The sequence below is a fragment of the Oncorhynchus nerka genome, linkage group LG20 (genome assembly GCF_034236695.1).
Source record: "Oncorhynchus nerka isolate Pitt River linkage group LG20, Oner_Uvic_2.0, whole genome shotgun sequence".
Lineage (NCBI taxonomy): Eukaryota > Metazoa > Chordata > Actinopteri > Salmoniformes > Salmonidae > Oncorhynchus > Oncorhynchus nerka.
The window spans coordinates 50,677,492-50,701,007 of record NC_088415.1 but is presented as its reverse complement, the minus strand read 5'-3'; the positions used below and the strand labels follow the sequence as shown (position 1 = coordinate 50,701,007).

Here is a 23,516-nt window from a genome sequence, read left to right as displayed (position 1 = left end):
AACCGAGACGGAACGTGTAAGGGTAGCGACAACAGACATAACTCGCTGCCTTCGGGTTCGATTTGCAAGACGGACCGGAAGCGGAAACGAGTTTAGCAACAGCTAGCTCATAACAGCGAATACAGATCTAGCTAGCTGCAGCTATGGAGTCCGGAGATACAGGTAAAACTTCGCAATAATATGCAATATTTGAAATGATAGACCTGTATATAGCTAAAGTAACATGTATTCCAATATTGCTAAACTATTGCCCCATCAAATCCGGTTCTTGTAGCTAGCTACCACCGCCCATCAACAGGATTTGTTGATGATGCATCAAAACTCATCAAACATATTTGTTGCCACAATCAGCATCAACTGCATATGTGAGATTCGTGAAAGAATTGGTTGTAGTTTGGTAGCTACTTCTTACTAGAATAATACCTGAGTTGATGCCACCCGAGCTAGTTAAAACTACCTAACCCGTTTTTACCAACCCAGGCCTGCTTCTCTTGTCTGTGGCAACAAACACGTTTGTGACTTTACTAAAATACTCTCAAAGAGCGATCCCCTCTTGTGACTAACATTATTGGTAACAGTACACACAGACAACATGTGTTCCAAACTCATCTGCTGACTGTCTCTTTTATTCCCACTGCAGGGAGAGGAGGCTGGAACAACAAGTTCGGCCACCTCAGAAGAACAGGATGAGTGTGAACATTCTCCGTCAGGAGGAGCTGATCGCCCAGAAGAAGCGTGAGATTGAGGCTAAGATGGCAGAGCAAGCCAAGACCAAGAGCCTTCAGACTCCCAACAGGCCACTGCCACCAAGGTACAGCAGACCTGGGTTTCTGAAACACTACAAATAGGTCTACCTCTATACTTAATCCCAGCTGGAAGTACTTGATTGGTCCACTTGACTGGTTGACTACAGCCATTCATTTTGACTTCTTATCCCCACAGTTTACCCAGTTTACAGGGTCCGTCTTCGAACAATAACAAGTATGTGAATGACGGAAGTTTCTTACAGCAGTTTATGAAGCTGCAGAAGGACAAACCCTGCCCCGACTCTGGTGAGATGGGTAGCTCTTTTGTCTTAATGGGTTTCAATAGAAAATGTGTTAGGGCTTTATTTTGATGGTACAGAAATTATGAAGTAAAACAATAACACAGTAATAATTTATGAATTACTTGTTTCTTCTGGATTCATTAAACAATTAAGGAAGCACTGCAGTGAGTCTTAACCCAATTCTGTACCCTCTCCAGGCTCCAGCAATGACACAAAAGCCCCATCTTCATCCATCCCCAGTCTGTCGTCAGGAGTGTCTCAGCCCCAGAAGAAGAGCATTCTCATTGGCAAACGTCCCGGTCTAGGCATCAGCAGCATGCTGAACCAGTTTAAGAACTACTCCCAGTCAAAGAAGACCCTGCTTCGCCCCCAAAGGCCTAGCATATTCAGCTCCCCAGATGATGATGATGATGATGAGGAGGAGGATGTTGATGATTTAAGCTTCCTAGAGATCAAAGGTAATCAGTGATCTGGTTTTAGACATCTAAGGACTGCCAGTAGCCTGGGTGCTGGTCGGATTCTGTACTAGGCTACTTGTTGTTGTCATTTCACCCATGTCATTGACTGTGTATTCTAGTGACAGAGTAGCTGCTTGTCTGAGATTAGTGCTTTTCCTGAGTCTGCATAGCCTTTTACAGTAAAGGTACTCATAGCCCTCTTAAAGTTTCTCCCCCAGAGGACCCAGACACACGACTTATCCTGGACAAGATGGCAGCCTTTGTGGCTGAGGGAGGGCCTGAGCTAGAGAGGAAGGCCAAGGAAAACTACAAGGACAACCCTGTTTTCTCGTAAGTCTGTATGGCTGAACTAACAGTATGTCGAATTTATATTATGTGTTGTATGTAATGTGGCCTCTTTTTGTCCTGATATAAAGATATGTTCCTTTTCCACTTTACAGATTCTTGTATGATAAGAACAGCCGGGACTATCTTTATTACCGAAAGAGAGTTGCTGAACTACGAAAGGATAACCCAAAACCTGAGACGCAGTCATGTTCTAATGGTAAGATTACCTATATCGGTTCTCTCTCTCTTACGCTCTCTCACATATATGCTTGGTCTCAGCTCCAAAGACTGCAGATGAAAATAACACCATTCAATCTATCTTTATACATGTGAAGTATACAGTTGAAGTCGGAGGTTTATATACACTTAGGTTGGGGTCATTAAAACTCATTTTTCAACCACTCCACAAGTTTCTTTTTACAAACGATAGCTTTGGCTAGTCGGTTAGGACATCTACTTTGTGCATGACACAAGTAATTTTCCCAACAATTGCTTACAGACAGATTATTCCACTTATAATTCCAGTGGGTCAGAAGTTTACATACACGAAATTGACTGTGCCTTTAAACAGCTTGGAAAATTCCAGAAAATGATGTCATGGCTTTAGAATCTTCTGATAGGCTAATTGAGTATTATTACTCTACTATTATTCTGACATTTCACATTCTTAAAATAAAGTGGGGATCCTAACTGACCAAAGACAGGGAATTTTTATGAGGATTAAATGCCAGGAATTGGATAAACTGAGTTTACATACATCTTAGCCAAATGCATTTAAACTTCTGACTTCGTGTGTGTGTGTGTATAATATATATATATATATATTAATTAGAGGTCGACCGATTATGATTTTTCAACGCCGATACCGATTATTGGAGGACCAAAAAAGCCGATTCCGATTTAATCGGCAGATTTAAAAAATAAAATGCATTTGTAATATTGACAATTACAACAATACTGAATTAACACTTATTTTAACTTAATATAATACATCAATAAAATCAATTTAGCCTCAAGTAGATAATGAAACATGTTCAATTTGGTTTAAATAATGCAAAAAACAAAGTGTTGGAGAAGAACGTAAAAGTGCAATATGTGCTATGTAAGAAAGCTAACGTTTCAGTTCCTTGCTCAGAACATGAGAACATATGAAAGCTGGTGGTTCCTTTTAACATGAGTCTTCAATATTCCCAGGTAAGAAGTTTTAGGTTGTAGTTATTATAGGACTATTTCCCTCTATACCATTTGTATTTCATTAACCTTTGACTATTGGATGTTCTTATAGGCACTCTAGTATTGCCAGTGTAACAGTATAGCTTCCGTCCCTCTCCTCGCTCCTCCCTGGGCTCACAACGACAACAGCCACCACATCGAAGCAGTGTTACCCATGCAGAGCAAGGGAAACGACCACCCCAAGGCTCAGAGCGAGTGAAGTTTGAAACGCTATTAGCGCACGCTAACTAGCCAGCCATTTCACTTCGGTCACACCAGCCTCATCTCGGGAGTTGATAAGTTTGAAGTCATAAACAGCGCAATGCTTGACGCACAGCGAAAAACTGCTGAGAAAACGCACGAAAGTACTGTTTGAATGAATGTTTACGCGCCTGCTTCTGCCTACCACCGCTCAGTCAGATACTTGTATGCTCAGTCAGATTATATGCAACACAGGACACGCTAGAAAATATCTAGTAATATTATCAACCATGTGTAGTTAACTAGTGATTATGATAGTTTTTTATAAGATCATTTTAATGCTAATTAGGAACTTACCTTGGCTTACTGCATTTGCGTAACAAGCAGTCTCCTTGTGGAGTGCAACGAGAGAGAGGCAGGTCGTTATTGCGTTGGACTAGTTAACTGTAAGGTTGCAAGATTGGATCCCCCGAGCTGACAATATAAATCTTTCTTTCTGCCCCTGAACGAGGCAGTTAACCCACTGTTCCTAGGCCGTCATTGAAAATAAGAATGTGTTCTTAACTGACTTGCCTAGTTAAATAAAGGTATAAAAAAAATACAGATTTCCGATTGTTATGAAAACGTGAAATCGGCCCTAATTAAATCGGCCAGTCCGATTAATCGGTCGACCACTAATATATATATACACACACAGTGATTTCAGAAAGTATTCAGACCCCTTGACTTTTTCCACATTTTGTTACATTGCAGCCTTATTCTAAAATTGATTAAATCGTTTTTTCCCCTCATCAATATACACACAATACCCCATAATGCCAAAGCAAAAACAGGTTTTTTGAATTTCTTGCAAATGTACTAAAAATGTAAAACATATCACATTAACATAAGCATTCAGACCCTTTACTCAGTACTTTGTTGAAGCACCTTTTGCAGCAATTTTCAGCCTCAAGTCTTCTTGGGTATGACGCTACAAGCTTGGCACACCTGTATTTGGAGTTTCTTGCATTATTCTCTGCACATCCTCTCAAGCTCTGTCAGGTTGGATGGGGAGCGTCACTGCACAAGTCCGGGCTCTGGCTGGTCAAGGATGTACAAAGACCTGTCCCGAAGTCACTCCTGCATTGTCTTGGCTGGGTGCTTAGGGTCGTTGTCCTGTTGGAAGGTGAACCTTCGCCCCAGTCTGAAGTCCTGAGTGCTCTGGAGCAGGTTTTCATCAAGGATCTCTCTATACTTTGCTCTGTTCATCTTTCCCTCGATCCTGACTAGTCTCCCAGTCCCTGCTGCTGAAAACATCCCCATGGCATGATGCTGCTACCACCATGCTTCACTGTAGGAATGGTTTCATCAGACCAGAGAATCTTGTTTCTCATGGTCTGAGTCCTTTAGGTGCCTTTTGGCAAACTCCAAGTGGGCTGTCATGTGCCTTTTATTGAGGAGTGGCTTCCGTCTGGCCACTCTACCATAAAGGCCTGATTGGTGGATTGCTGCAGAGATGGTTGTCCTTCTGGAAGGTTCTCCCATCTCCACAGAGGAACTCTGGAGCTATGTCAGTGACCATCGGGTTCTTGGTCACCTCCTGACCAAGGCCCTTCTCCCCTGATTGCTCAGTTTGGCCGCGTGGTCAGCTCTAGGAAGAGTCTTGGTAGTTCCAAACTTTTTCCTTTTAAGAATGATGGAGGCCACTGTGTTTTGGGGACCTTCAATGCTGCAGAAGTGTTGTGGTACCCTTCTCCAGATCTGTGCCTCAACACAATCCTGTCTCGGAGCTCTAATGACAATTCCTTCGACCTCATGGCTTGGTTTTTGCTCTGACATGCACTGTCAACTGTATGTTATGTAGGTGTGTGTGCCTTTCCAAATCATGTCAAATCAATAGAATTTACCACAGGTGGACTCGCATCAAGTTGTAGAAACATCAAGGGTGATCAATGGAAACAGGATGCACCTGAGCTCAATTAAGTCTAAAACAAAGGGTCTGAATACCTATGTAAATAAGGTATCTGTTTTTTATTTGCAAACATTTCTAAAAACCCGTTTTCACTTTGTCATTATGGGGTATTGTGTGTAGATTGATGAGAAATGTTTTATTTAATACATTTTAGAATAAGTCTAATGTAACAAAATGTGGAAAAAGTCAAGGTGTCTGAATACTTTCCGAATGCACTGTTTTTGTGTGTGTTATGTATGTATGTATGTATGTATGTATGTATGTATGCATACATGCATGCATACATACAGTACCAGTCTAAACGTTTGGACAAACGTACTCATTCCAGGGTATTTCTTTATTTTTACTATATTCCACATGGAATCATGTAGTAACCCAAAAAGTTTGAAATAAATCAAAATGTTATAATTGAGATCATTTAAAGTAGCCACCCTTTGCCTTGATGACAGCTTTGCACACTCTTGGCATTCTCTCAACCAGCTTCATGAGGTAGTCACCTAGAATGCATTTCAATTAAAAGCTTTGCCTTGTTAAAAGTTCATTTGTGGAATTTATTTCCTTGTTAATGCATTTGAGTCAATCAGTTGTGTTGTGACGAGGTAGGGGTGGTATTCGGAAGATGGCCCTATTTGGTAAATGACCAAGTCCATATGGCAAGAACAACTCAAATAAGCAAAGAAACGACAGTCCATCATTACTTTAAGACATGATGATCAGTCAAAGTCGGAAAATTTCAAGAACTTTGAAAGTTTCTTCAAGTGCAGTCACAAAAACCATCAAGCGCTATGATGAAACTGGCTCTCATGAGGACCGCCACAGGAAAGGAAGACCCAGAGTTACCTCTGCTGCAGAGAATACATTTATTAGAGTTACCAGCCTCAGAAATTGCAGCCCAAATAAATGCTTCAGAGGTCAAGTAACACTGTGTTACTTGACTGTGTTAATCAGACCTTCGTGGTTGAAATGCTGCAAAGAAACCACTACTAAAGGACACCAATAAGAAGAGAGTTGCTTGGGCCAAGAAACACGAGCAAATGAACATTACACCTGTTGAAATTTGTCCTATGGCCTATTGAGTCATTTAAAAAAATTGGTTCCAACCGCAGCATTCTGCAACGATACGACATCCCTTCTAGTTTGCGCTTAGTCCCACTATCATTTCTTTTTAAACAGGACAATGACCCCAAACACACCTCCAGTGCTGCATCAGATGACCTGCCCTCCACAAACACATTACCTCAACCCCCAAAAAAATATTTAATTTTACCTTTATTTAACTAGGCAAGTCAGTTAAGAACAAATTCTTATTTTCAATGACGGCCTAGGAACAGTGGGTTAACTGCCTGTTCAGGGGCAGAACGACAGATTTGTACCTTGTCAGCTCGGGGGTTTGAACTTGCAACCTTCCGGTTACTAGTCCAACGCTCTAACCACTAGGCTACCCTGGTGGTTTGGGATGAGTTGGACCACAGAGTGAAGGAAAAGCAGCCAACAAGTGCTCAGCATATGTGGGACTCCTTAAAGACAGTTGGAAAAGCATTCCTCATGATGCTGGTTGAGAGAATGCCAAGAGTGTGCAAAGCTGTCATCAAGGCAAAGGGTGGCTACTTTGAAGAATCTAAAATATATTTTGATTCAACACTTTTTTTTTTTTGGTTACCACATGATTCCATACGTGTTTATTCATGTTTTCACTATTATTCTACAATTTAGAAAATAATTAAAAAATAAAGAAAAACGCTTGAATGAGTAAGTGTGTCCAAACTTTTGACTGGTACTGTATATTGCCCTCCTTGGAGAGTTTTAGTTTATTTTGAAAGGTACCATTGCACACACAAGCGATGAGGGCCGACACTTCAAATGACAGACACAATTATTTACTGAAAACTACTAAGTCCTTCACGACAGACTTCATTTACCATGCCCACTGTTCATGGGGTTATTTATTCAAAAATTAGGCCTATATTTTAATATCAAATCCACTTCCCCAATCACCACCATGTCCCCCTGCTCCTCCTCCCTCTTCTTATCCCCTACTGGCTGTAGACTGGTGTGTGAGGGCCAGTTGAGTACAGTACGGTAGTAGTGTGAGTTGAGCCCCAGTACTGATAGGCTGCTTAAAGTCTCCCCCCCAGTGGACGAGGAGACCCAGAGGGTGGCCGAGAAGCTGGCCAGTTTTGTGGCTGACGGAGGCCCGAGGTGGAAGCCATCGCCGCCCAGCACAACAAAGACAACCCCGCCTTCAGGTTAGTGACAGTCTCGGATATTGTAATGAGTGTTTTAATGCATTGATCCAATTGCATTTTTATTGATCCCCAAGAAGAAATTGATTTGTCATAGTATTGCATACATTATTAAAAAAACCTAACATGTAAAGTGGACGAAATACCGTTAAAGATGGCTTATTTCTTGTTCCTCTTTTCAGTTTTCTTTATGACCTCCAAAGCCCCGCCCATCACTTCTACAAGGAGAAGGTGGAGGAGTACCGCCAGGCCAAAAGGGACCAGAGCCCCCAATCAAGCAGGAGCCCGGAGTGGGGTTCACGAGGCCAGCTGCTCTTCCCTGACCTATCCTCCCTCACCTTCTCAGTACCCCAACCTGCTGGGACATGTGAAGCTCGAGCCGGGTCTGGAGATAAAAGAAGAAGTAGCAAGGCCCCCATGGTTAAGAGGAAGCGGAAGAGCCGCTGGGGATCAGAGGATGACAAGGTGGATCTGTCGCTGCCACCCATCATCATCCCCAAGGAGGAAGAGCCAGAGCCCAGCCCGTGTCTTTCTGGTACACCCACACACACCATAGTACACAGCCTCTCTTGTATCACACAGAAATCAAATCAAATTTAATTGGTCACTTACACATATTTTGCCGATGTTATCTCGGGTGTAACGAAATATGTTCCTAGCTCCAACAGTGCAGTAATACCTAACAACACAAAACAATACACGCAAATCCCAAAAATTAAGAAATATTACAACGGAAAGACAGTTGTTTTAGTATATCTTAGACTAAAAACAGTGTTTGTAAGGTATGTCTATCCTGGCCCTGTGTTGTGTCCATCCATGCGGGGTGTGTGTTTCAGTTCATGAACTGAGAGATCTGGGCTATAAGAAGGGAAAGCCTGTGGGCCTGGTTGGGGTAACAGAGCTCTCAGATGACCAGAAGAAACAGCTCAAAGAGCAACAGGAGGTACTGCATGACCGACAGACAGAGCACAATACACAATGGCAGCAAATTGTACTTTCACTGTTTGAATTGTTGGGGACTTGGCAGTGTTAATCATTTTAGTGTTTTGGGCATAGTTTGGTATGGGAGTGCCCAGCATACTTCAAACCTAGCCTCTAACAAGGCAAGATGGGCTCAGTTGCGTCCGTTCTCAGCCGTCTCTGAAACCTTGACTGAGGTGTGTCCGGCCTGCACATGCATGTGTGCCTTTGTTCTCACCCCAGATGCAGGAGATGTTTGACATGATCATGAAGCATAAGCGTGCCATGGCAGAGATGCAGGTGATGTGGGAGAAGGCGGTGAGGGACCACTCCCACGAGTACGACAGTGATGAGGAAGTGGACCAGCAGGCTGGCACCTGGGAGCACCGCCTACGGCACATGGAGATGGAGAAAACGCGTGGTAAGATTCATGAAGACAATGGCCATGTTCGAGATCATCAACACCGTGATGTATCATTGGTAAATTCTGACTGACTGATCTATAAATAATATTGAGTAGTTATTTATGATACAATGAGATTTGTAGCTCAGTCAGTCTCAACTGACTACTAATGTGTTTGTTAAAAAGTGAAAGGACTTTTGAATGTGAGGTTTGATTCTTGAAAATATCAGTTTACTACGAGAATTTTTGTTTAATCAACGACTACTTTCAGAACATTGTCAACAATTCATTAATGAACTCTGAGAGATACTTCTTCATATTAACCTGGCCTCGTTCAATCTGAATGTTCAAAACGTTGTGTTCTGCTGAACGCGCCCCTGACGTAATTTTGTGTTGACGTAAATGGCTACTTGTCTTTTCCTCCAGAGTGGGCGGAGTCGCTGACTGACATGGGAAAGGGGAAGCACTTCATTGGTGACTTCCTACCTCCAGAGGAGCTGGAGAAGTTCATGGAGACCTTCAAGGCACTCAAGGTCAGTTCCAAATCTTCTCCCCAACTTTTCTCTTTGCCACTTAACCCTTGACCCCTTCGTTGCCTAGCCTCAGCCAAAAAGGAATTACCGGTGAACCACCATTTGGGGAACACATACTCTATTCACATGATCTCATGTTCTTGCATTGGGTTTTGTGGTGTTCTGCAGGAAGGCCGCGACCCAGACTACTCGGAGTACAAGGATTTTAAGCTAACGGTGGAGAACCTCGGTTTTCAGATGCTCATGAAGATGGGCTGGAAGGAGGGCGATGGTCTTGGCTCTGACGGACAGGGCATCAAGGCCCCTGTCCACAGGTGTGGGACTGTCGAATTCACAGACACATAGTATACACACTTGGACTCAGGCATAGTCACACAAAGACATGTAAAAACTGAACATGAACACGCACACTATTGGCTGATACAAGGTCTTCTACACAGCTTATACACAGCTAACCAGCTGCTGTGGTTTGGTTTTCTCCAGGGGAATCACGGCTATTGACGGGGCAGGTTTTGGCGTGGACCGGCCCGCTGAGCTCTCAGGACAGGATGATGAGTATGATGCTTTCAGAAAGAGGATGATGCTAGCCTACCGCTTCAGGCCTAACCCACTGGTAATTACTACATAATATGCAAGCTGTTCTGTTCAGATGACCTGGCATCGGTAAGAGTTTTTGGTAACACGTCTTTTCTGTTTTCAGAACAATCCAAGGAGACCATACTACTGATGAAGAGGCCTGAACTTGGCCGACTGTCAAATTTACTTTTTTAAACCACCGACAGTGGCATGATGGCCCAGTTATGCCCTTCACTTTGTTGTGGGAACAAACTGTAGGACACTCAGTAATAGTAATTTCCTCTAGATTGTGTGGAATTTTATAGTTGTTGATAAATTGTTTAGGTTGGAGAATAAGAGGGACGGATTTGTCGGATTTAAGTTGTCTTAAGACTCAGTTGATGTTCTTACGCAGCTGCAGAATCAAAGTATCATATTTGATCAATTGGATGGCTAGGGTATAATTGTGATGGCTTATCTGATTTTACAGTCACGATTCAAAACACAGAACGACCTATCAACACTACCTGTCCTCTCTGTATTGTGATGTCTATCTTTTTGTTTGGATTTTAATTTCTTCACATGTTTAAGATGATACTTGACAATGACCGTAACCAAAATACATAATTTGACTGGTAATAAATGGCTTTGTAGTTAGTTCTTTCTGTACATGGGTTTGCTATGGTTGTTTGATCACCCTTCAAAGATTTGAACACAGTGTTAACACATCGTAAATTCAAGCAACGAATGTAAAATGCTTCACTGCGAACAATAAAAAAAATAATTGTCTTGAATGTGTAGTATTAGAGTATGCTTGTCGCTGATCATTGCCCTCTGTTGACTTGTGGAAACCAATTTTACACTGAACAAAAATATAACCGCAATATGTAAAGTGTTGGTCCCATTTTTCATGAGCTGATGTAAAAAAAATCACAGAAATGTTCCATATTCAATCTTATTTCTCTCATGTTTTGCGCACAAATTTGTTTACATCCCTGTTATTGAGCATTTCTCCTATGTCAAGATAATCCATCCACCTGGCATATCAAGAAGCTGATTAAACAGCATGATCCATTACAGAGGTGCATCCTGTGCTGGGGACAAAAGGCCACTTTAAAATGTGCAGTTTTGTCACACTTACACAATGCCACAGATGTCTGAAGTTTTGAGGGAGTGTGCAATTGGCATGCGGACTGCAGGAATGTCCACCAGAGCTGTTGCCAGAGAATGTAATGTTAATTTCTCTACCATAAACTGCCTCCAACATCATTTTAGAGAATTTGGCAGTACTTCCGAACGGCCTCACAACCGCAGACCACGTGTAACCACGCCAGCCCAGGGGTGCTGAGGAGTATTTCTGTCTATAATAAAGCCCTTTTGTGGGGAAAAACTAATTCTGATTGGCTGGGTCTGGCTTCCTAATGGGTGGGCCTAGGCTCACCCATGGCTGCACCCATGCCCAATCATGTGAAATCCATAGATTGGGGCCTAATACATTTATTTCAATTGACTGATTTCTTTAAATGACCTGTAAAACTCAGTAAAATCTTTGGAATTGTTACATGTTGAGTTAATATTTTTGTTCAATTCTGACAAACTCCAATTCCACAGTTTAGATAAAGTAAAGTAAAGATATTTATCTACAAGATAAAGTGAAAGTCCATTACACAGTATGTGTAAAATATTACTTCTATTAGTGAATATGTTTATTTCACCGAGCAAGTAGCATGTTTGTTATTGCAAATAGCACATTTGCATTATTGTACGGCATTGCAGAGGTGCAAGGAGCAATAGTTTAAATTAGTGTTGTATAATGTGTACTAGAGGTACACCTGGGGCACGTTCAGCAATAGGCAACATTTTGGAACTTTCAGGTAGAAATATGCTATGTAGAATAAGGAATCGCATCGGCTCTTCGTGCCATTTCTATCTCCAACATTTGGCTACTGAACGTGGCCCTGATGCCCATCTTATTCTGGGGGTTGAAGAGTTCGTAACCCTGATAGGGTCTCCTCGAAAACCTGCAACTTCATCCTCGTAGTCATACCCAATACATACAGGTATGGGAGGGGGTATCTTAACCCCTCCATTATCACCCCCAGGGTTTGACAGCCACGGCAGTCATTTAATGAGGGTAACAGATCTCTGAAATCAGAGCTTCAATTTGCCATTCCCTGGGGGTTAACACCAGTTAAATATAACACAGATCAGCCAGCTAAGCAAAAGAGACCCTCTGGAGCGCAACATCAGCCAATGGCAACACAAGTGTTGGCCTCTGAAGCTGAGGTAGCTGGATACTTGTGTAGTGGGGCAGGGTTGGCCAGTATGCAGTCAGGTCAGCACCACTGACTGCACTCCTGTGACCAGACATGGGGCAAAATGTTGTGGATTATGTAAAACGTTCAAGGATTACATCAACAGCAATGAAAGCACCCTTGTTTTGTTTTTTTAAATGTCTGTGTCCATTCATTTAAAATTCAGTGATTACTTTTATTTCTGAATTATGCAGACCTTTCAGTGTGTTAGAATTAATAGATTACACCCTACATGATCACATGCTATTTCTTTGGGAGTTTTTATTTTATTTGTGGTGCCTTTGATATGTGCATATTTGTGTCCCTAAATCTGTCCTAAATTGTTAAATGTATTTCAGTCCTCAATTGTTTTTTGTGTAAACCGTCAAATTGGTTCTAGGACATATTAAAAGACAAAGTACATTTTGTGAAGGCAGCGGGTGTGAAGTATAAAAAAAAGTCTGGGACAATGTTGACCGTTTCTGTGTACCTTTTGTTACTTTGATTTACGAGTCAAAACAGAGTGGAATACGTAAAATAGCTTGTTTTTCATTTCTGAAATTGAAAAACTGAAAATTGGAAATCTACTTGTTTTCTTACTTATTGTGACAAAATTGGACATGGAAAAACAGAAAATAAATAACATTTATTCAGGTTGGCAGCACAACGATTTTACAGCATAAAGAAATTATTAGACTGTTCGAAGATCTTTTTTTTTTTTTACTAGTGTTAATTTATGAAGTTGGCATACCAATAGAACAAACACTGAACAAAGTTGGTTTACACTAGCTGAAGAGCTAGCCATCACTACCTGGCTAGCTAGCACTAGCTGGCTACTGACTAGTTAGCAGGCAGACTAGCTAGCCCTACCTGGTTACTGGCTATAGTCATGCTAGTTAGTAACGTAAACTCGTACATCGCCTTGGTCCGTACAATTGCCCTTATTTTAGCGCCCCAAAAACGTAATACTTCCAGATCAACTGTAATGTCAAAACCATTGTAAAGCACAATTTCTCCCCTTTCCAACAAAATAAATGACATGACCTAAACGCTGCCCGTTTTTGCATAATTCAAGCAGGCAATGAGCCCCGTCGGGTCTTTAAAAAAATGGCGGGTGAGGATGCTAAACTAAGGTGTGATAGTCAGGAGGAGAGATGTCGTGTGGGAAAACTGTTTTTTTTCTCCACTCGATCTGTCCAACTTATCACCTTATCGCCTCTAAAATGTAAATAAAACACTGCAAAGAGTGTATATAATGTGTCATTACATACCTATTTGAAGGTTTGTGTCGGGTTTTTAAGGGCGGTGCTAAAGTGATCTTAGAAGTAAAACAGAGGCTTTTTGATTTTTTTTTTTATATATATCTTTTTTTACAAGTAAAAAAAATATATATATATTTTTTTTTAAATAAATGTATTTTATTCATAATACAAAAATCAACTTACATCAAACATGTCTAGCAAACCAAACACAGGTATTAACAATGCTCAAACATACAAAAAATATAAATAAAATAAAATACAAAAAATAAACAATTTAAGTGCAATTATATTCACTCTGAAAATATCTTATTATAATGATTCATGAAGATGTTATTCTTTTTGTTATTCACTAGGGTTAGTGTTTTAATAAGATAATTAAATTCAATCAGAAAAATAGGTAATTTTGGTGTAGAATTTTGGAATTTTTGTTTGTGTAGAAAGTATTTGGCAACAAGAATGAAAAAAATAACAATCATTTTAGTGGTTTTGTTATCATTGCAATAGTAACATATTATATATTTTATGTTAAAATTATAGGCAGTGTTCATAATGGTAAATAAGTACCGTGCAAGGTTTTCCCAAAATTCGGACACAAATTTACAAGTTTACAAGTAAGTTGGTTTTGTGAATGAAGAATTTGTCTTATATATTTATTACAGCAAGATTTCTCAAGTAAGCCCACACCTTCCAATCTGAGTTCTGGATAAACTTTGTGATCATTCCCAAAATTAAGATGACTTTTCATAAAGTGTAGTTAGACCACTGGGAACGGCTTTGATCACAGAAATAAACTCTGAAATGTATTGGAAAATCTTTCAATGTTATAAATTGTTCATATGTGAGAATATTACCCTTGTTGTCGAAAATATCAAGGACAAAGTCAATATTCCTTTCATGCCAGCTGGAGGAGAACAATGACTTATTCCTTACAGTTATGTCTGAATTATTCCACAAAAGAGCTTTATGAGGGGAAAAATTGTGCAGGAAATATATTTTCCAGGCAGAGGCTTTGAGAATGATGATCGCATGCAATGCTGACGCAAAAAAATGACTAGGTATCCCCCATTACCCCCGTCACCGTCCATTTCTTGTTTTTAAACGATGAGAGAAGTGCTACACCTGGTGGAGAGAGATTGTAAGACAGAAATAGTTGCTTTATGCGTGCTGTACGTTACGACATGACACACCACGATGTAACGGAGGGTCCGTCTTTTCAACTTTTCTCCAAAACTATAGAGCCATTACCATGTCAATCAACGCTTGAATAGAAACATAGTTCACACATTTGTACGGAATGGGGTGAGTTTACGTTAGCTAGTGGATAGTCCAGAGACGTGACCAGATGAATGAACTCACCAATGGTAAGTGCTTGCCATTCAACTATTAATCAAGTTTAGTTGGCTGTGAGTGAGTAATGTGTGCGTGTTTCTGTGTCTGTCTATCTGTCAGTGGCTGAGTTTATGTATGTGTGTGATGAGGCACAGCTAGCAAGTCTATTAAAGCCAAGTGTGTGTGTGTGAGTGAATGTGTGGCTTGGGAAAGAGAGAGAAGTGGGGTATGTGTAGCCCATGCAACCTAGCTAGCTATGTAGCTAGTAATTTATGGGACGTGTTACTAGCTGTGTACTGTTTGTGTGTGTGTCTGTGTTCACCCATGCATTTTAATGAGTGCAGGTTATAAGTAGTTTGTGAGTGTTACAAAAAGTGAGTTGATATTACTTGAAAATGTATTGGCTAGAATAGATTATGACGATGACTGAATGTTAAAGAATTGTATATTGTTATTTGTTTTTCAGATGAAAAGCATCTAGTGCTCATTGCCAAGATAGCTGGTTCCATGAACGTCTGCAAGGAAACAATCAGCTCAAAAAGGAGAAAACAAAAAGGAAACATCAGAGGACATCATTTTTCTTTGATAGTCAGCAAATCTGCAGAGAAACATTCAAATTCCTACACATGTACATTTTCTTAAAGAGGAATACAACTTTATGGTTTCTGTTGGGGCTGCAACAGTATTAAAAATGTTATGTGGTAGTTAACCCCAACTGGATCAGTGTCTCGAAATCAGGACAGTTGTTGCTCAATATGTGTTATTTGACTAGAATGGAGTTGTAAACTACAGCCAACTTTCCAGGACATAGAAATGTTTTATATCGTCAAAAAGCTGAAATGACTGTTAATCTAACTGCAGTGTCCAATTTACAGTAAAAAAAAAATACCATGCAATTGTTTGAGGATAGTGCACAACAACAAAATGCTTTTATCAAGGCAACTGGTTTGATACATTCACCGGTAATGTGAAGGTTTGTGTCGGTAAATAATGTACTTACATTCAGTAATCTTGCTCTGATGTGTCATCCTGAGGGTCCCAGAGATAAAATGTAGCACAGTTTTGTTTGATAGAATACATTTTTTTATATCCTAACACGATCCATGTTGTAGACAGCGTTTTACATTAATTCCGACTCTTTCAACAAAACTATTTAAGAAATCTAATCTGCAAAACTCTAGTCAATCCGGTCAAGTTCTGTTTCTGTGCAATCCGCAGACACTCTAGAAGGCAACCAAACGTGTTTCATCATTCTACATTATGTATTGGCTACACAACACATCAATTAGCCCATGAAGGTCAGCCATCATTACTCACCAATGAGACGAGGGGTGTTCACTTCATTGACAGTGTCTTGGTCCAATGACCACCTGTCATTTTGAAACATAGCTAGCTAGATAGCCAATGAGCTCAGCTTTACAGTAGTATGTGAATGCCCTTTGTACGACAAACAGACATCAAGCTAGAGCTGTGCGCAACAGTGTTCATTCTCAAGGGGAAAGCAAACAGGACGCACCGTAGTTTATGTTACACAGCAGTTAATTATCTTCTTCAATCTTTTCTCAAAACTGAAAAGGTAAAACATGGCTACTAAAATGCTGACCAGACCGCTCACACGTATGTTTATTTTGTCCACCCACACCAGACCAGTTTCCACATCAGAACACGCAGGTTGAAATATCAAAACGAACTGAGCTAACTATATTAATTTGGGGACAGAAAATAATTAAATATTTATGGAAATTTAGCTAGCCATCTTGCTGTTGCTAGTTAATTTGTCCTGGGATATACACATTTGGTTGTTATTTTACCTGAAATGCCCTCGACTCCAACAATTAATCCACAGATAAAAGGGTAAACGTTTGTTTCTAGTAATCTCGCCTTCTTCAGGCTTCTTCTTCTTCTTTGGACTTTATATGGCAGTTGGCAACCAACTTTAATGTGCATTACCACTACCAACTGGATTGGAGTGTGGACCTACGCAGACGCTCGTTGACACACGCGATCAGTGTTGGTGCAATGATTGAATAACATTTATGTGTAAATTAATTTTGCTAATTTATTTCACGACGCGAGCGGTGTGGTCAGCATGTAAGAGTGGAAAAGCTAAATCGAAGTCCAAGTATACAAATTTGGATGACATTATTGCAGAAATTGACCGGGAGAGTGACACAGAACTAATGGATGAGGACTCTGAGTGAGCACAGTTCTGATTCCAGCGCGGAAGAAATGTTTTTGGAAGGAAAATATCCACTTTTAGATCAAATATGTTTTTGCTTCTCATGCTAATGAGAATAAATGAGTTTAAATGGTTGCATATAAAAAATAAATAATCATCTTTGATTTCTATATATACAGAGTACATTCGGAAAGTATTCAGACCCCTAGAATTTTTCCACGTTGTTAATTTACAGCTTTATTCTGAAATGGATTAAATAAAAAAAGTTCCTCAGCAATCTACACACAATACCCTATAATGACAAAGTCAAAAAAGTGTAGAAATGTTTGCAAATTTAGTTAAAAAAAATAAAAAATGCAATACCTTACATACATAATTATTCAGACCTTATGCTATGAGACTCGAAATTGAGCTCAAGTGCATCTTGTTTCCATTGATCATCCTTGAGATGTTTCTACAACTTGATTGGAGTCCACCTGTGGTAAATTCAATTGATTGGACATGATTTGGAATATATAAGGTCCCACATTTGACAGTGCATGTTAAGCAAAAACGAAGCCATGAAGCCAAGGAATGGTCCGTAGAGCTCCGAGACAGGATTGTGTCGTGGCAAAGATCTGGGGAAGGGTACCAAGAAATCGGGGTGGAAGGGAGGTGACCGAAAACCTGATGGTCGCTGACAGAGCTCCAGAGTTCCTCTGTGGAGATGGGATAACCTTCCAGAAGGACAACCATCTCTGCAGCACTCCACCAATCAGGCCTTTATGGTAGAGTGGCCAGACGAAAGCCACTCATCAGTAAAAGGCACAAGACAGCCCGCTTGGAGTTTGCCAAATGGCACTGAAAGGACTCAACCCATGATAAACAAGATTCTCTGGTCTGACTACAAAATGGGAAATCCAGCCGCGATCTGCCCAGTAACGTGAGCCTACCAGACAAGTTAAATGCATTTTATGCTATGAGGCAAGCAACACTAAAGCATGCATGTTCCAGCTGCTCCAGATGTCTCTGTGATCACGCAGATGTCTGTGTGATCACGCAGATGTCTGTGTGATCATTATTCAGCATCGAAGGTCCTCAAGAACACAGTGGCCTCCATCAATCTTAAATGGAAGAAGTTTGGAACCACCAACACTCTTCCTAGTGCTGGCCCGGCCAAACTGAGTAATCAGGGGAGAAGGGCCTTGGTCAGGGAGGTGACCAAGAACCCGATGGTGACTCTGACAGAGCTCCAGCGTTCCTCTGTGGAGATGGGTGAACCTTCCAGAAGGACAACCATCTCTGCAGCACTCCACCAATCTGGTCTGATGAAACCAAGATTGAACTATTTGGTGTGAATGCCAAATGTCACATCTGGAGGAAACCTGGCACCATCCCTAGGGTGAAGCACGGTGGTGGCAGCATCATGCTGTGGGGATGTTTTTCAGCGGCAAGAACTGAGAGACTATTCAGGGTTGAGGCAAAGATGAATGGAGCAAAGTCAAGAGAGATCCTTGATGAAAACCTGCTCCAGAGCACTCAGGACCTCAGACTGGGGCAAAAGTTCACCTTCCAACATGACAATGACCCTAAGCACACAGCCAAGACAACGCAGGAGTTGCCCAGCCAGAGCCCGGACCCAATCGAACATTTCTGGAGAGACCTGAAAATAGCTGTGCAGCAATGCTCCCCATCCAACCTGACAAAGCTTGAGAGGATCTGCGGAGAATAGGAGAAACTCCCCATATACAGGTATGCCAAGCTTGTGGCGTCCTACCTGAGAAGACCCCAAAAGGTGCTTCAACAAAGTACTGAGTAAAGGGTCTGAATACTTATGTAAATATGGTATTTCTGTTTTTTTTATACATTTGCTAAATATTCTAAAAACATATTTTTTGCTTCATTATTGGTTATTGTGTGTAGATTGATAAGGGGAAAAAAATATTTTAGAATAAGGCTGTAACGTAACAAATTTGGAAAAAGTCTAGGGGTCTGAATACTTTCCGAAGGCACTGTGTATATATAGACCTGAGGCATACAAAGTATTAGCATAGCCTATGTGTATGTCATGTTGGCTATGACATTCTGTGGCTGTTTTTTTTATGTCTTATTGCCTATTTGCCCACATATTTAATTATAATGATTGTGTTCCCCATACTGTCACGAATCCCGCTTCCTGAGTCTGTGTTTGCCTGTGTTTCTGTCCTGGAGTGTGTTTCCGGTGTCCTGGAACGCACCCTGTCTGGTTGCCGGGCGAATTAGCTTGTTGGGAGATCGATGTTCACCCGCACCTGTATCCCATTTACATTTACATTTAAGTCATTTAGCAGACGCTCTTATCCAGAGCGACTTACAAATTGGTGCGTTCACCTTAAGACATCCAGTGGAACAGCCACTTTACAATAGTGCATCTAAATCTTTTAAGGGGGGTGAGAAGGATTACTTTATCCTATCCTAGGTATTCCTGAAAGAGGTGGGGTTTCAGGTGTCTCCGGAAGGTGGTGATTGACTCCGCTGTCCTGGCATCGTGAGGGAGTTTGTTCCACCACTGGGGGGCCAGAGCAGCGAACAGTTTTGACTGGGCTGCGCGGGAACTGTACTTCCTCAGTGGTAGGGAGGCGAGCAGGCCAGAGGTGGATGAACGCAGTGCCCTTGTTTGGGTGTAGGGCCTGATCAGAGCCTGGAGGTACTGAGGTGCCGTTCCCCTCACAGCTCCGTAGGCAAGCACCATGGTCTTGTAGCGGATGCGAGCTTCAACTGGAAGCCAGTGGAGAGAGCGGAGGAGCGGGGTGACGTGAGAGAACTTGGGAAGGTTGAACACCAGACGGGCTGCGGCGTTCTGGATGAGTTGTAGGGGTTTAATGGCACAGGCAGGAGCCCAGCCAACAGCGAGTTGCAGTAATCCAGACGGGAGATGACAAGTGCCTGGATTAGGACCTGCGCTGCTTCCTGTGTGAGGCAGGGTCGTACTCTGCGGATGTTGTAGAGCATGAACCTACAAGAACGGGCCACCGCCTTGATGTTAGTTGAGAACGACAGGGTGTTGTCCAGGATCACGCCAAGGTTCTTAGCGCTCTGGGAGGAGGACACAATGGAGTTGTCAACCGTGATGGTGAGATCATGGAATGGGCAGTCCTTCCCGGGAGGAAGAGCAGCTCCGTCTTGCCGAGGTTCAGCTTGAGGTGGTGATCCGTCATCCACACTGATATGTCTGCCAGACATGCAGAGATGCGTTTCGCCACCTGGTCATCAGAAGGGGAAAGGAGAAGATTAATTGTGTGTCGTCTGCATAGCAATGATAGGAGAGACCATGTGAGGTTATGACAGAGCCAAGTGACTTGGTGTATAGCGAGAATAGGAGAGGGCCTAGAACAGAGCCCTGGGGACGCCAGTGGTGAGAGCGCGTGGTGAGGAGACAGATTCTCGCCACGCCACCTGGTAGGAGCGACCTGTCAGGTAGGACGCAATCCAAGCGTGGGCCGCGCCGGAGATGCCCAACTCGGAGAGGGTGGAGAGGAGGATCTGATGGTTCACAGTATCGAAGGCAGCCGATAGGTCTAGAAGGATGAGAGCAGAGGAGAGAGAGTTAGCTTTAGCAGTGCGGAGGGCCTCCGTGATACAGAGAAGAGCAGTCTCAGTTGAATGACTAGTCTTGAAACCTGACTGATTTGGATCAAGAAGGTCATTCTGAGAGAGATAGCGGGAGAGCTGGCCAAGGACGGCACGTTCAAGAGTTTTGGAGAGAAAAGAAAGAAGGGATACTGGTCTGTAGTTGTTGACATCGGAGGGATCGAGTGTAGGTTTTTTCAGAAGGGGTGCAACTCTCGCTCTCTTGAAGACAGAAGGGACGTAGCCAGCGGTCAGGGATGAGTTGATGAGCGAGGTGAGGTAAGGGAGAAGGTCTCCGGAAATGGTCTGGAGAAGAGAGGAGGGAATAGGGTCAAGCGGGCAGGTTGTTGGGCGGCCGGCCGTCACAAGACGCGAGATTTCATCTGGAGAGAGAGGGAGAAAGAGGTCAGAGCACAGGGTAGGGCAGTGTGAGCAGAACCAGCGGTGTCGTTTGACTTAGCAAACGAGGATCGGATGTCGTCGACCTTCTTTTCAAAATGGTTGACGAAGTCATCTGCAGAGAGGGAGGAGGGGGGGGGAGGATTCAGGAGGGAGGAGAAGGTGGCAAAGAGCTTCCTAGGGTTAGAGGCAGATGCTTGGAATTTAGAGTGGTAGAAAGTGGCTTTAGCAGCAGAGACAGAAGAGGAAAATGTAGAGAGGAGGGAGTGAAAGGATGCCAGGTCCGCAGGGAGGCGAGTTTTCCTCCATTTCCGCTCGGCTGCCCGGAGCCCTGTTCTGTGAGCTCGCAATGAGTCGTCGAGCCACGGAGCGGGAGGGGAGGACCGAGCCGGCCTGGAGGATAGGGGACATAGAGAATCAAGGGATGCAGAAAGGGAGGAGAGGAGGGTTGAGGAGGCAGAATCAGGAGATAGGTTGGAGAAGGTTTGAGCAGAGGGAAGAGATGATAGGATGGAAGAGGAGAGAGTAGCGGGGAGAGAGAGCGAAGATTGGGACGGCGCGATACCATCCGAGTAGGGGCAGTGTGGGAAGTGTTGGATGAGAGCAAGAGGGAAAAGGATACAAGGTAGTGGTCGGAGACTTGGAGGGGAGTTGCAGTGAGATTAGTGGAAGAACAGCATCTAGTAAAGATGAGGTCGAGCGTATTGCCTGCCTTGTGAGTAGAGGGGAAGGTGAGAGGGTGAGGTCAAAAGAGGAGAGGAGTGGAAAGAAGGAGGCAGAGAGGAATGAGTCAAAGGTAGACGTGGGGAGGTTAAAGTCGCCCAGAACTGTGAGAGGTGAGCCGTCCTCAGGAAAGGAGCTTATTAAGGCATCAAGCTCATTGATGAACTCTCCGAGGGAACCTGGAGGGCGATAAATGATAAGGATGTTAAGCTTGAAAGGGCTGGTAACTGTGACAGCATGGAATTCAAAGGAGGCGATAGACAGATGGGTAAGGGGAGAAAGAGAGAATGACCACTTGGGAGAGATGAGGATCCCGGTGCCACCACCCCGCTGACCAGAAGCTCTCGGGGTGTGCGAGAACACGTGGGCGGACGAAGAGAGAGCAGTAGGAGTAGCAGTGTTATCTGTGGTGATCCATGTTTCCGTCAGTGCCAAGAAGTCGAGGGACTGGAGGGAGGCATAGGCTGAGATGAACTCTGCCTTGTTGGCCGCAGATCGGCAGTTCCAGAGGCTACCGGAGACCTGGAACTCCACGTGGGTCGTGCGCGCTGGGACCACCAGATTAGAGTGGCCGCGGCCACGCGGTGTGGAGCGTTTGTATGGTCTGTGCAGAGAGGAGAGAACAGGGATAGACAGACATATAGTTGACAGGCTACAGAAGAGGCTACGCTAATGCAAAGGAGATTGGAATGACAAGTGGACCACACGTCTCGAATGTTCAGAAAGTTAAGCTTACGTAGCAGGAATCTTATTGACTAAAATAATTCAAATGATACAGTACTGCTGAAGTAGGCTAGCTGGCAGTGGCTGCGTTGTTGTTGTTCTATCTCTCTATAGTGCTGTTTCTTGTATTATGGTCTCTTGTTTCTTTAGAGGTTTCACTTTGTTGTCCTTTTTCTTTTCCTTTTTCTTCTGTCCTTATTTTGTCTTCCTTTCTTCTGTTAACTAGATATTTTTTGTATCCCATCAGTAATCTGCACACCTGTCCTGATCATCACCTCTCCCCTTCAAAAGCTCTGACCTGACATCCATTCCCTGCCGGATCGTTAGCCATGAACAGTATGTTGTGCCATAGTATCAGCCTCAAGTTGGATAGAATTTGTTTTGTTATTTTTTTACGTATTGCGTGCCTTAAACTTACCTCCGTTTGTTCTGTCTTTAGTTACTCACCCGGATCATTTACCCCATTCCCGCCTGGTCGTCGGAGGATTCCGCTTCCCCATTGGATCCACCTATTTACTCCCATCAACTCACCACCGCTGCCCGCTACGCCACCTGGATATATCTACCCATTCACATTCACTTGTAAATAAATACTCACCTTCTTCCTACTCTCCTTGTCCTGGTCTGCTTCTGGGTTCGATTTTGAAAGAACGTGACACATACTCAATATATTATATTTTTATATATGTGTTGTGTATTTGATATATTGATGCAGGGCTCACCCCCTGACAAAATAAAGGTTAAATAAAATAAGTAATAGTAAACTTGATTTCTAACTTAATTTAAAAAGAGGTAGAGGTAGAGACTCAGATGACCTCTGGGAGCCAACGCCAGAGACCACATTCAAGTCCTCCATCCCCCACTCATTCAAACGTAGGAACTGGTTCTTCCAGTCTGACCCCTGCTGCAGTCTCTGGCTCCACACCCACCCCCGCCCGGCCAAAATACATAACTGCAAACTTGAATTTGCCTCGGGGCCAAAAGAGCACACATTATGCCACAAAAAAAGATACTATCCCTTGCACTACTTGTGCTGTTACCCTCTGCTTCACAGCAGAAAGAGAAAGCTATGGGACTTGGCATCAGCAGCACAATCTGGTGTAGAGGACTGTAGGTGTTCTAAATACT

The 23,516-nt window shown here is 42.7% G+C and overlaps 1 long non-coding RNA gene and 1 pseudogene across 1 annotated transcript; both read left to right on the top strand.

Moving 5' to 3' along the window:
* Positions 1–119: 119 nt before the first annotated feature.
* Positions 120–10,685, top strand: LOC115115278 (SURP and G-patch domain-containing protein 1-like; annotated as a pseudogene).
* A 5,585-nt stretch (positions 10,686–16,270) lies between these two features.
* LOC135562705 (uncharacterized) lies at positions 16,271–22,981 on the top strand. The gene is made up of 3 exons (XR_010460060.1): positions 16,271–16,352; positions 22,636–22,724; positions 22,828–22,981. It is a non-coding gene; the product is annotated as an uncharacterized LOC135562705 (long non-coding RNA).
* The last annotated feature ends 535 nt before the right edge of the window (positions 22,982–23,516 follow it).